This window comes from Mirounga angustirostris, unplaced genomic scaffold (assembly GCF_029215605.1).
Source record: "Mirounga angustirostris isolate CCGP_5_RB_7025 unplaced genomic scaffold, mMirAng1.0.hap1 SCAF_3, whole genome shotgun sequence".
In the NCBI taxonomy this organism is placed as follows: domain Eukaryota; kingdom Metazoa; phylum Chordata; class Mammalia; order Carnivora; family Phocidae; genus Mirounga; species Mirounga angustirostris.
The window spans coordinates 45,034,873-45,047,658 of record NW_026991711.1 but is presented as its reverse complement, the minus strand read 5'-3'; the positions used below and the strand labels follow the sequence as shown (position 1 = coordinate 45,047,658).

The window sequence follows — 12,786 nt, the reverse complement described above, 5'->3', positions numbered from 1 at the left end:
GGCTGATAAACTTTGATTTTGGTCTAGCTTAGTAGAAAGGAAGCCATGCCATTCTTCACTGCCTAATTCTTAAAACTGTAAATCTCTGCCAAAAAGATAATAACTGCAGGAAAGCATATTTTCAGTTTTTAAAAAGTTAAATTTGCTTCTTAGTTGGGTTACTTTAACAACCTAAGGAGAAAAGTAACTGAAAACATTATAAAATAGCTAATTTTAAAGCTTCTAAAATACTTAACTGTTAAAATAAATAATGCTCTTGGGATGTCTACATTTCTGCTTAATAAAGTAAATTAACCTTAACATAGCTTCTTAGTGAACCTAAGACTTTAGGAAATACTTGCTTTGTTTCTGATTCTTGGGAAAATGTTATTAAAAACAAAAACAGTAAAAAAAATGTTACAGTTCTAGAATGAAACAAAGTTGTTTAGTCATTTGAAACATCTGGTACTGAATGTGGATTTCTTAATTATTGAGAGGGCCCTGAAATATAAATATTCACAGGTTCAAAAGAGTGCTGCCAAATAGGTTATCAAGCAAAAAATACGCAACCACCTGGAGAACAAAATCCATCTGTCTGACTGAATTTAGTTGAAAATAATTTTTTAGACTTGTTAGTAAAACCCTCATGTAAAATTTATTTGATTGAATAATTTACTAAGAATATTTCCATAAGCATCATAAAGTGTTACAGTTGATAAAAATGAATATACTAATCATCTTTCTAACTTGGAACCACTGCCACAGCTTCTAGTGAATATATTTTGTAGGTTACTAGTTAGGTTTCATCGTGTTTGTGGTTTCAATGGGAAAAACAGAATTCTCATATATATACTGCGGCCAGTCCCATAAATGCTCTCTTTATAGGAAAAGGGGTGAGAGCAAATATTCGTGGGCAGAGCTGTTATTTACTTGAAGGCAAACAATACCCGTCTTTCCCTCAGAGATGGGCACCATGGTACGTTCCTCCTCTGCCCCCATACCAGACCTTGAGTGATGGCTACAGTCAGAACCAGAAAAGCCAAGGGAACAACACCAATCCTATATTCTCCCTCCTGGAATTTACTTTTGCAAGTAAACTGTGTATTTGGAAAGAACCACTATTGCAATACATCCAGATGATTTCCCCCCTTCAAATATTTACCAGTTAAAAGGAGACTATTAAATGAGATGATAGAATGTTTGTAAGGCACAAAGCACAGTACTTAACAAGTAAGTCACTAAACAAATGTTTGTTCCATCAGGTGATTATTTGCTCCCCCTTCTAAGCATCAGAAAACTGTACCTGCAAAGTTCCTAACAAAGAAGAGAGGTGGACAACCAGGTCAATCACCTAATAAGTGAACTGTTACAATCCAACTGGATTCACAGTTTTGATACTAAAATGCGCACTTACTCTTTCTGAAGACTAAAAGATGTACTTAAGAAGTTAGTACGAAAGTTTTCCAGAATAAGAGTATTCCAACAAAAAAGACATTAAGCAGAAGAATAAAATGACCCTTATCTAAAAAAGAATGACAATTCAGGCTGAATCAAGCAATTAAAAAGATATGCACTGGTACTCTTTCTTCTAATCTAATAGCATGAAAAGATGTCTCCTAAAAACATTCTTTGTTCCACCACCAAAACCTCTCTGTGGTTATCTTTAAAAACACAACAAAAATCAGAACATCTTCCAAATAGAAGATAACAAAGCTTACTAAATCCTTACTGAAGAAGCCCGAAAGGTAAGGATGCAGTTCTTGTCTCTCATACAAAAGAATTTCCATTTTAACTGTGCCTAATTCCATTCACTAGTTTCTATTCAGATGAGATGGTTATTTGATCTTATGCTTTTAGGCAGAGATCAATCAAGATAATCTACTAAAAATCAAAAATATTTAAATTAATAATCACTTTTTAGGAATAGCTCAACGGATTTCACATCATCTGGATTGACTTTTGAACATTAAACAGCAGATAGTTATTAATGGTACAATATTAGAATATGAAATTTAGGGCAATCTGAAAACATGTCAGTTGATACCATAACCATTTGAGAACACGTGGAGTTATTTCTTAGAGACAATGCCATATTCCCTTATATCACAAACCTGTTACCATGACAGGGAGGACAGACTCCTGCCATATAGTGCTATGCATCTCATTACGGCAGGTTCATTCATATTTATAATACAATCTGTGATGTCGATGCAATCACTTTAGATCTCACTGTTATTTCAAACAAATCCATAACTGAGCAAAAGGCAGGATGTTGACAGGAGTTAATGTGGGTTTTACGCTGTTTACAATTGCTTTCTAATCTACTAAATGGCTGTGAAAATTAATGCACTGTTAGGAGTGCTTTTATATACTAGTACAGATAAAGAGCTGCTGTGTTGCAGTCATCTCTGTAGCACTAAACTGAATTTTTTACAGTGTTTTATATTTTCTCTAGTTGTATATGAGGAGGCTCCTGATCATGTGTAAACCATTAACAAAGAAACCAAAAACCAGACTCTCATTGTATTAAGATGTATTTGCTTTTACTTCCTGAAAGTCAAAGTAAACTTGCAATTCTATTCTAGTTACTTGTAAAATGAACTTTTAATTATATTTCAAATAAATTAAGGAATCCGCACATTCCCAAGAAATTAGGATGATTTCATTCCAAGCCAGTGAATCATTGAACTTGACTAAAAACTTGACTGGCATGTGGTACATCAACAGCTGTGCAACCTAATGATGGTTGAAAAAATTCACTCACATCAAAATGAAATAATAATGCCTCCTCAAAGTACTCCACATGCTGCCCATAAGGTAGATAAGAGGGCAGGATGGTTTTCCAAAGAAGGAATTGAGGCTCGTGTAGAATATCTCTAATTATTTAATCTCTCTGTGTGAGTGTGTGTGTGTGTGTGTGAGTGTGAGAGTGTGTGTGTATGTGTGTGTGTGTGTGTGAGAGAGAGAGAGGTGTGTGTGTGTGTGTGTAGGCCCACCAGTCATCATAGCTACCAGGAGACTGTATTGCTTCTCTGGCTGTGACAGATGTAGGACTGTAAACATGTCACAGATCTAAAAATCATTTCTCCCTTTAGTGAACGTGACTCCTGTTTGATAATTGGAACAACCTTGAATCTGAGGACCAAAAGCTGGGTTTTCATGTCTACACAAGCTGTGAATAAAGACTACCTATCGACAAAAGCAAAGAACAAGTGTTCATGATGTTTAGAAACAACTTTAAATCATCCAACTGATTAACAGCTACTTGTTTATTGTGCTAATGGTTTTATATTTCCATGAAAGGGGTTAGAAATAGTGGATAATTACGCTTTCATTCTAGGATGTTAATTGTGCTTGTAAACAATGGTTGCTTCTACATAAAATTTGGTTTAGAAGTATATAATGCTTCTGGCCTTTTTGTTTTTGTTTTTAAACTAATATCTTAAATTACAGTAGTCAAAGGAAGGAGAACTCTTTATGTATTGACAAGAATTAAACACTCAGGAAAGTCCAATAAAATACATATGCCCAACTGTGCATAAGCCAAAGAATGCCTCTTTTATGGCTATTGAAATAGGGGCAGCATCTTTTCAAAGATCTGTCTTCCTGCTTTTTACATTTATCAATACATTTCACGCTCTTATTATTTCTCTCCCTAGGACAAGTTATTGCATTGACATTTATAAAGTGCATCGTTAGGAAAATTAAATAATTGGTTGTCTGATTACAGTTTCATTCTGCGCTTAATGTGGGGTTTTAAAGTCTTTTCCTGTCTGCTATCTCTGATTCCCTGTGGTAAACGGTCTCTCAGAGACTTAAAAGAACTTAAAATGTCTTTCTAATGAAGAAACACAAGACTACTGCCTCAAAACAACCAATAAAAGGAGGAGAAAATAAAAATAGTGACAAGAAACCTACAACAACCTGCTCCAGCTGCAAGTCAGAACTTGAGAACATAGCAGTTGCTGAAGTAACTTGAATATGAACATAGTATTTGATCAAATGAAAGAGAACAAAGCACCAGCGAATATCCCTCTTATCTATTTTTTTGAAAATCTCCATCATACGAACATTATGGCACAAATGGGCAAAAACCAAGTGTTGCTAGATTCCCGCATAAAAAAGTGTTGTGGTTGTAGATCGTGACAAAAGGAATAGCACAATAAGCCATATTCCTACTTTCCAAAAAAAACAAAGTCAGCAATATTCTTATTTCCTTAAATCAGCTTGAAGTAATTTATTTCCTAAGAACAACACAAACAGTACATGGCAAGGATTAATTGGCTCAGGAGAACGGGGAAGGCGGAGTGTAGTGGTCGAAATCAGAGGCTTGCAAGTGTTTGCAGAGGGAAAATGAAACAAAATAATGATTCCTAAAGTTAAATTTATACAAATTTGGCCTCGGTGGCTCAGTTAAGCATCTGCCTTTAGCTCAGGTTATGATCCCAGGGTCCTGGGATCGAGTCCTGAGTCAGGCTCACTGTTCTGCGGGGAGCCTGCTTCTCCCTCTCCCTCTGCCTGCCGCTCCCCCTGCTTGTCTTTCTTCCTGTCAAATAAATAAATAAAATCTTAAAAAAAAAAAAAAAAAAGTGTAACACAGAGGCTCCTGGCTGGCTCAGTCAGTATAGAGTGTGCAATTCTTGATCTCAGTTTTGTGAGCTCAAGCCCCACACTGGGGGTAGAGATTACTTAAAAGTAAAATCTTAAAGAAAAACAAAACAAAACACAGTGAAATATAGGTATAGATACATATTTTTCTAGTAAAAAAAAAAAAAAAGAAATATAGGTGACTGCAAAGCATCTTTTATATCCATCCCTTTATCCAGCAATGAGTTACTGAGCTCCTATCACAGGCCAAGCTCCATTCTAGGAAGAGCAGAGTGCAAAACTGAGAGAGGATGCCTGCCTTCCTGGAGCCTGCGTTCTGGGGGTAAGGCAGGAGGAGGCTCCCAGAGACAGACAAATACAAACCCATGTCCAAAGGCGGTCAGCATAAATAGAGAAACAGGCAGGGCAGACATGCTGAGGATCAGGCTGGCTATTTTACAAAAGATGGTCAGAAGAAAGTTCTCGGGTAACATGAAAATGGAGTGGAGATCTGCAGGGACGCACGGGGTGAGCGTGCATATATTGTAAAAGGAAAAATGCTCCAGGCAGCAGGAACTGCGAGCACAGACCCAGGTGTTCTGGGGGCAGCAAGGCGGCTGGATCCTGAAAAGGAGGAAGCAGGCGCAGCAGCAGCTGAAGTGCAGCCGGAGACTGAGGGGGGCAGGCTGAGGGGGACAGGGTTCTGAGGAGAGTTACCTGGTCTGACCTGCACTCGGCCAAGCTCACCATGGCTGCTGTGTTCAGAACAGAGCGGAGGAGGACAGGAGAGAAGCAAGGAGGCCAGGGAAGAGACAACTCCAATAATCTGCATGACAGATGATGTGACCAGACTTGCTCTCCTTCTTAAGAGATCCACAGAGATCGTGAGATGTTAATTTCACTGCCATCATTTGAATACCGACTTTTTAATCTATTTCCCTGCATCCCAGTCTCTCCAGAAACACTTTTAGGCAGAAACGGGTCTTAATTCCAGGTTTTCATTAGAAAGTGCTTTCTGTCATTCACTCCGTCTTACTTGGTAGCTGGACTTTCTCCAGGACTTCCTTGTGTACAGTTTGGTGTTTAGAAGCAGAGTCCACTGGGGAAGGGCTGGCTGTTCATGACCTTGCATGGGCCGTTGGAGTAGAATCAGAGTGATGGCCTCCATTTGGATTTTCTAATCTCTAAACTGGGTGGAAAGAGCTACTCTTTTTCTTCCGTCTCCTTCCAAACTTCCTAGCAGATCTTTTGCTGGCCCGGAAGTCATACTGCTCATTCACTTCTCTTTGCCCCCACCCCCGTGATCCTCTTACTCCTCCACCCTCTCCAACTGTCACCCCTAAATGTGGGTCTTTCCCCTAGAGAGTGCATGGGACTCCATGGCTTCAACCTGAGGCTTTTGGCTTCAAACTTTACACCTCTATGCTAAACACTTTTTTGAGTTGCAGGTCTCAGTTTCTATCTGTGTACAGAATGTTGCCTCCTCCACCTCCCTCTTCCTCTTCCAATTCCTGATGTCTAAATGCACACTTATTTTCCCTCAGGGGGGAAAACCCAGCTCTTCTTCCTTACATTCCCTATTTTGTTTCGTGGTGCCACCATTTCCTACTTAGCCATTTCTATCCTGAGGAAGGATAAAGGGGGAGGAAATAGCAATTCTCATAACAGCGTATCTCTCTACAGTGGAACAGCGAAGTGCCCCCTTCCCTCTTATCTGCAATCACTTGGCCACAAAGCTTTGTATTAGTAGTCAAGTATTGCTCCGGTGGATACTTGCTGTTTTGGAGAACAGAAGGATGCATAGGTACATGCAGGAATGCATAACACAGCACATACACATTCATTCTTTTGTCAGTCCACAATATTTTTACTGACAAGTGTCCCCAAAGAATGTAATGATGAAGGGTGTGGCAGACACAGGGCTCACCAAATATTTCACAGGCCTTCCTCCATTTCCTGGACTACTCTACAATTACGCTGGACCGTGTGACTACCTCAGATCTCTTAGAAGGAGTTGAAGTGACATGTGTCACATTTGGGATCAGGCAATTAAGAGCCAGTGTCTCCTCCATCTTTCTTTCCCTTCAGAAGAAACCATGGTCCTTCTGGGGATTTAGTTACATGGTAGAGGTAGGCTGCCTGGCCCATACTGGATCTCGTGGGGAAGAGAAATCAACCTTTACTGTGCTATGTCAGTCAGGTTCCAGGGCTTATCTGCAATGACAGAAGTCTTTGTTACACTGACTAATAAAGATTGTTTGGTTATCCTTGTGAAATCAACCTTAAATGTGAAATACATTATTTTAGTATTCCCGTCTTTCTAAAATTTATCAGAAATCTTCAATTCCACTAGTAATCCCTTCCAGTACAATCTTTAGGATAATGACTCCAAAAATATTTACTTTGTAAAGGAAGTTACCCAGATCAGTCTTCAAGGATACATCTCTTTTATTCTAGTATTAACACAGTATCAGCTCTTTCTCCATCCCTGTTAAAAATAAGTAAATTAATTTACTTATTTCATATGTGTGTATGCATATATGTCTATTTTATTCTGGTCTCTCAGCATCTGTCTTCAAGTCCAAAAAAAAATCATACATTTAAAAACTGCTTTTATCCTTCTGTTCGTTTTAGTTCTTTATTCATTCCAGTTACCCACCTTGAGGTATATCAGACCTACAGGTACTATATCTTTGAAATATAGATATAATAACATTCTGTGTCTATTTTTAAAGATTTGACTGAAAGTAACCATTGGATGTCAGTTAGATGCTCCTCACAGCTGTCTCTGAAATCCCTTTGTCCACCCTACAGTCTGAATTCAGTGCCTCTCCAGAGTCTTCCAAAGCATTTTGGGAAGGGTGTGGGAGCAGTTATCACACTATGACATAAATGCTTTCTTATCTATCTCCTTCCCCAAATTGTAACCTGTGTGAGGTCAGCTGCCAAATTTGTCTTGGTCTCTATGTATTTCCAGTACTTAATTTAGGACCAAGTTTATAACTGAAGCTCAATAAATATTCATTCACTTACTGAATGAATGGATTGAGGAAAATCACTTTGTAACTTTTTAGCTAATTCAAGACCACCACCTTTAAATCTGACTTCTTACTGTGGGGATTATGAGCTTTTTCCTAGGGAAATGGTTCATAATTTTAATTGGACTTTCAAAGGAATTGGGGTACCCTTCAAAAAGGAAAAAAGCCATCACTTCAAAGTCATATACACAGATATACGTACACTGGATTTTCAATGACCAGCTATAGAGCATTGCATTTGCTGGTTTCAACACTCAAATGCCCACCTGCACAGAGCCTCATGGTATTTCCTGAGGACTCTTACCAATTTATTGACTTTCTACTCGAAAATTCTGTGTTCTCTAAAACCTCTGATGTTTGACTGAGTCCTACTCTTCTCCAAATTATGTGTAGAAGTGTTAAGCTAATATCAATCCTTGAAGAAACTCAGTCCTCACACTCAACCTCTTCTCATCACTTTTCTTTTTCTAAGACAGATCCTTTACCATAATTAATCATCTCATCCAATCTCAGAAAATGAAGATTCATATTTATTTTCCCAGACTGGCTATAGGAATTACATTTTTACATACCTCTAAGCAAGAAGACCATATATAACACCAAGGCATTCTCAGTTTTACAACCTTCATTTGTCAGATAAGGAAATGTCTCACCTTTCTAACTAGATCTCTTCCTAATCCTAACATATAATATACTGTAGACTGAGCCACTTATAATTAAAAAAATATATATATCCACACTTAACTCACTAACTGAATGTGGTTATTTTCAATATTAAAAAACAAAAAACCCAACATGTAAAAAATTTGGAAATGTACTGATTTTCTTGCTAGATATATTCACAGTGTGAAAAAGGTGTTATTTAAAAAATTTATGCTAACAGAGTTTAATCATATTCTAGGGACTAGGGGAAAAGGATTTCTGAAAACCAACCTCAAAACGAACCACACCTTCCCTGACTCTTCATGTTGCATATTTAGTGGTGCACTTATGAAGGCATTATGGACTTAAGTACTCATTTTCAGGATACTTTTTTTTTTTTTAATTAACAACAGCAGAAAAACCAAAGCTAATTTTTAAAGCTTAAGTCCCCCGCTCCCCTTAATATAAAGTGAGTAAGCAAAATATGGAAATATATGTATTCCTTACTTATAAACTTCAAGAAGTCTATTGAGGCTTTATATGATCTGGCTCCCTATGCTTCTCTGATCTAATCTCCTTGTCTCCCACTTAATCCCTCCATCATACACCAGGCTCCTTGATGTTTTAAAAATGCCATCATACTCCTGCCTCAGGTCCTTGCCTTCAGTCTTCTACCCTCATCCATCTGCAGGTCTCACTTACTTCCCCATCTCCTTCATGTCTATCCTTAAATATTGCCCTGTGGGTAGGCCCTCCCATGTATTTATTTTTTAAAAAAGATTATTAATTTATTTGAGAGAAAGAGGGTGTGAGCATGAGTGGGAGGAGGGGCAGAGGGAGAGGGACAAACCGACTCCCAGCTGAGCAAGGAGCCGGATGCAGGGCTTGATCCCAGAACCCTGGGATCATGACCTGAGTTGAAGGCAGACGCTTAACCGATTGAGCCACCCAAGTGCCCCCCTCCCATGTCTTCATTTAAAACTATATACCTCCTCATGACCTCTCCACTGTCAGTATTTAGCATTCTCTATCTCCTTTCCTACCTACTTTTTAAAAAATATTGCTTCTGACTTCTTTCCTCTCTTCCTTCTGGGATTCTAATTATAAGGATGTAAATCTGAGCTGTCCAATATGGCAGCCATAGCCACATATGACTAGGGGCACTTGAAATGGAGAGTCCAAAACGAGATGTTGTGAAGTATAATATATGTATCAATATCAAAGACTTTGCATTAATAAAAACAAAGTAGCTGATTAATACTTACATGCTAATTATATGTTGAAATAATACTTGAATACATTGGGTTAAATAAATTAAAATTAATTTCAACTGTTTAAATTATATATTGTCCTGCCATGACATGTCTACTGGACAGTGCTGTAAAGCCTTTTTGTGTGTCTCATGTCTATTACACTTTTTTCTATGTTTCCTCTTTTTCCTTTCTGTGCTTCTGATTAGATATTTTCCAGCTGTCTTGTAGCTCACCAATTTTGTTTTCTGTTTGTCTAAACTGACATTTATTCATCATTTTACCCACCCACTTAATTTCAGATTTTGTATCTTTCAATTCTAGAATTTCCATTTGATTCTTTTTTGAGATTCTAATTCTTTGGTAAAACACTCCATCTTCTCATCTATTTTATTTTCTTGAATATTTTAATCTCAATTAAAGCCCTTGTCCAATAACTCGAATGTCTGGATCATCTGCGCATCATTAATTTGTGTGTGTGTGTGTGTGTGTGTTCATATGTCCTGTGTCTTGACATGCCTAGGAACATTTTATTGAAATCTGGACATTATCTACATATTAAAAAACAAAGATCAAAACAACAAGACACAGGGTGCCTCAAATGACACTGTCTTCTACCCGAGGGTTCATACTTTCCTCTTCTAGGAAGAGTGAATGATTACCTTAATCCAATCAGGGACTGAGCTGACTCTAGGCTAAGTAGCAGATTTAGTAAGACTTAGTCTATTCTGATTTGCCCCAGTTCCTAGTTCCTAGGATAGGATATAGCCCTCTAGAGTTTTCAAATGATTTCCTGGCAGGAACATCAGGAAACGTCAACAAGATGTTTTCCGCTTACTTTTAATCTTGTGCAACTCCTCACTGTCCACAACTTCAGAATATAGTAAACAACATGAGGGGGAACCGACTCTTTGCTGAGGCCCTTCCAGTTTGGCTTTCTGCCAGTTCAGCAGCATACAACTGCCAAAACTTGGCTGGTTTCACTGCTCTGAAGTTGACAGCCCACTTCTGGGGTCAAGGCCCAATGATTCCCCGTCTCTAGCCTTAACAGCTACACATAGCACCTCCCAGGAGCAGGTATACATGCCTCGGCTGCAGGTATGAGAGATAGGTAAACTCCAAAATGTTAGTTGCTCTAATCCTCAGTGCTTCTAATACCCAGCAGGGCTAATGATCAGCCACCAGCTCCACCACCACCCCAAAGCAGATGATCCCTTTTTTTCCCCCCATAGCCTACTTCACTATCTAACATAGTATGTATTTTATTTATTTAGTTTATTATGTTCTTTCTTCAGAATTTATCCTCTGAGAGGGCTGGGGGTTTTGCCTCTTTTTCACATCTGTATCCTCAGTTCTCAAAAAATGTGGAAAGAATGAATTTATGACCAGTGCATTGCTAAAATTAAGAAAAACCTAAATAAAAGTGATTCTTAAGTAAAGATGAACTGATTTGTCTCCCCAAGAAATAGATATTTATTCTGCCATCATTTACTGGGCTCTTGCTATGTGCCAAACAGTATGTTAAAGGTTGGGCATTCAGAAGTGAATACAGCATATTCCCTCCCCAAAGAAACAGATTGGCAAAAAAAAGAGATTAAAAAAAAAGAAAAGAAAAGAAAAATCCCAAAACCCAAAATGTACTTTCTTGACTCATGACAAGACAGCAACAATGGATTTTTAAACATTTGAGGACCCTAATTAACAAGAAACCCCTTCAAAAGCTTCTCGGGGAAGTCACACTCTTACTTCCCTTGATGGCCCTCTCTCACTCTGCTCAGAACAATCTGCCAATTTTTCTGTAATTGCCCTCAGGGCCCAGAGCATCTTTGTTTTCAATGGTGGCAGAAAATTTTCCCCTTGAGGGTAGATTTGACCTTAGAAAAAAATTAGCAGCCCTTTGGAGGTTTGATCAAAACAAAACAAAACTCATAAAATCATTTCTGATCAATGATGAAAGACTATGAAGTAAACAGGACTTTTCTTGTGTGGCTCATAAACTGGCTCTGAAGGTAATTTCAAGAAACTGGAATATTTGTGAGAGTGAAGATATTGTTGAAATAAGTATTTTAGTATTTTGTTTCATTATCGTAATCTATGGTTAAACACTCAGTTTAGAGGATGCAATGCTAGTGAAACATGAGAAATAAAGAATACATGGAAGAACAACTCGTATATTAAGAATACAGAAGTATATTAAGAATGGTAAAAGAAATTTCTAGATTTCACAAAGCCTGTATTTCACAGCTGAGGCGGCAACGCTTTCCTGTGCTAATCTTAGTAAGAAGGTCTTTAACAATTCTATTTTGTGTTTCCTCATACTGAGCTGTGCCCATAATGCTTCAGTTTTCCTCATATGTTTTTGTTACTTAAGACACATGCATACGTGTATTTTTTTACATCTTCCAATTCTGAATCACCTGCAAACTTAATAATGTGTCTAATAAGAGACAGCAGTAAAGAAGAAAGTCAACTTTTCTTATTTTCAGGTCAGAAGTTACGAGGTCAAACAGGGAAGAAGAAAGAAAAGAAAAACATTAAGAACCTGAATAAAATACAATCTACAAAACTGAATGTTAGCTGCAAATAATGGTGATTAAGTTATTTCATTACATTTTCTTAATATACTTTGCAAAATGCTGTGACATTTTTTGTCATCAACTATTTAAAAAGACCCAAAATGAAGAGATGCTCAAACGTGTCCATAAGCACTAAGCCACCACTTTAAGAGACCATTTCTTTTGTTATCTAGATTCCTGAACAAAATAAGCCTCAACTATGACAGATCTGCTACTAATAACAGGAAATAAAGTAGCCCGGAGAGGTTACCTTTTTTCCTTTTCCTTCATCTCTCCTGTTAGTCATTCTCAGATTACTATTGATAATTTAGGTTCATTATATTAGCATTTTTGGACAATAGAGTTAAATTGATTTCCTCACATTGAAACAGTCAACAAAAATGTGTTAGTATTTTATACTAGTAACATATTTTCCATGGGACTATTTTGATTGAGTAGAATTGACACATACATATAAATGCAAGGAAGTAATTATGATTATATTATTAGCAGTTATTGTGGCAATAATTTCAGAAAATGGTTATATCCATCTGCCTGAGAAAACAGACTTTAACACAAAATGAAGTCATATTCATTACATGAAAGAAGTGATTAGAACCTAGTAGTAAAGCCAGCTAAATGTGTTTCTAGCAAGCTCCAAGTTTAAGTTTTAATGCATTTTTAAATGTTTCTGGTCTCAAAACATTGAACAGCTGACAATTTCCCCCAAGAGAA

The 12,786-nt window shown here is 37.5% G+C and overlaps 1 protein-coding gene across 4 annotated transcripts in view; it reads right to left on the bottom strand.

The window, feature by feature from the left end:
* The window catches only part of DIAPH3 (diaphanous related formin 3), a 486,464-nt gene that overhangs the window by 45,877 nt on the left and 427,801 nt on the right, over window positions 1–12,786 (bottom strand). The gene's annotated exons all lie outside the window — the stretch shown is intronic.